Genomic DNA, 2,213 nt, shown 5'->3' with positions numbered 1-2,213 from the left:
CCTATATATATACCTATATATATATACTATATAATATACCTTATATATATATACCTATATATATATACCTATATAATATAATATATTACCTATATATTATACCTATATATCTATTATATACCTATATATATACCAATAACATACCTATATATATACCTATATATATATATACCTAGTATATATACCTATATATATATACTATATGAAGAAAAAACCACACTACAAAAACTAGTATTACTGAAATATCTTGAATCAGTTTGTATGTGGGTTTCTTCCATTTATCAACACGAAGAGTGTTGCTATCATACCTATATATATATATACCTATATTATACCTATATAATATACCTATATATATATATATATATATGATTATATATATACTAATTTATATATATATATAATATATATATACTATATAGATATATGAAGATACCTTATATATTACATACCTATATATATACTATATATATAATAATACTATATATATATATATATATATATACATACCTATATATATATATACATAGATATTCATATATATATATGCACACATAAATACATATACATACATATATATAATATATATATATATATATACATATATATGTATATATACATATGTGTGTGTTTGTGTATGTGTGTGTATTTATATATATAGTTCTTTTATATGATTGGGTTTGAGTGGTTCGACTCTTCCGAATTCACTTCGATCTTAAGACTATTAAGTCATAGTGTGATACTAACTAAAGTCAATATAATTCGCATAAGCATATCTGCCTCATATCCATAGAAACGTTGACTGAACGCTATAGAGACTTCTTACTTTGGGGTAATAACATACAGTCTGACTAGGTGAGTAAATATTCTATAAGCGCATACATGTTTTTGTACTAAATCTACAAAAACAAAGTGAAAGATAGTGAAGACAAGTAAAAAAATTATATATATATTTTTTTTTTTTCAAAAAAAAAAAAAAATACTGTGGCCTCTCGTACAGGTTCGAGGGCGCTTGAGCAGCTTTCAGTGCGGCTTGAGCTTCAGCAGCGGCGAGCGCAGCCTCCTCAGCCTGAGCACGAATTCGGGAATTTCGTGAGGGAATTCGGGAGCCACAGGCAGGCGTCGGACAAAGGGAGACAGAGCTTGGAAGTGAGAAGGAAAGTAGTAATGAATGCATATGAAATAAGTAAAAGAGATTGCAGAGGATATGACAGAAGCCGTCGTTTGGGAACTGCATCTTTTATATCTAGACATGCATCACTTCAGATGCAACAATAAATAAATAAATTAGGGTGTAAAAGTCTTCGATTCCTGGTTTCCTCCTTTTCAAGTCATCTCGCTAATCTAGGTGTGGCTGCCGACAGGTTCAGGGCGTTCAGCAGCTTTCAGTACGGCTCCAGATCAGCGGAGCACGGCGTCTCCTCAGCCGCGAATTGGATCTGCCGAGCAGAATCGGATTCGTGAGGGAAGCGGGAGCCACGGCAGGCGTCGGACCCGCGAAGCCGTTCTCGTCGGCGACGAACTTGACCTCGATCACGGAACCGTCCGGGGCGGTGTAGCTGAGAGGGATTTCAGATTGATTAATATTGGATAAATACAAATTGATGTGGATCACGATAGTGCAAATAGATCGAAAGACAAAAGAGGATTTTTGTAGTTATATCATTATTCTTGCATTAGTATTGTCGTTGAAAGCTAATATCACTTTTATATCAATAATTTCACTCATCGAGAGCAAAAATATCAATAAAAACGTATGACTGCATGCACTATATCATTATTCTCATAATAATTATCTATCATACCTAATTCACTCAACTAAAATACTAATGTAACATGTAACATTACTGCGAAAAACAGCTGAATTTACCGACGAATGTAAGAAAGACGAATAGAGGTTTAAAATGTGTTATCAGATATCAAAGGTAAGCTAATCATAAATATCTACGGTACTTCTGCTTGAAGGATTACTTACGAATAGTGTCCACTCCTTAACAACGGCGCCTCGTTCGGCTGAGCCAGTCTCTGAAGTTTTAATGCCGTTGCCAGTCTCGACATCGACGGCGTAGCTTCCATCTTCGTTGTTCACGCGCTCGTCCTTCAGGATCGGCACTGGCCTTTTGCTCTCTGCTCGCTTCTGGCCTTCTGCGCGGGCCCCGGGCACAGGTAGTCTGTTTGGGCTCCTGGTATGTGTATCCAGGTGTGGGGGTGGG

Source organism: Penaeus monodon, chromosome 9 (genome assembly GCF_015228065.2).
Source record: "Penaeus monodon isolate SGIC_2016 chromosome 9, NSTDA_Pmon_1, whole genome shotgun sequence".
In the NCBI taxonomy this organism is placed as follows: Eukaryota; Metazoa; Arthropoda; class Malacostraca; order Decapoda; family Penaeidae; genus Penaeus; species Penaeus monodon.
The sequence above is the reverse complement of the archived record's forward strand: the minus strand, read 5'-3'. Positions refer to the sequence as shown.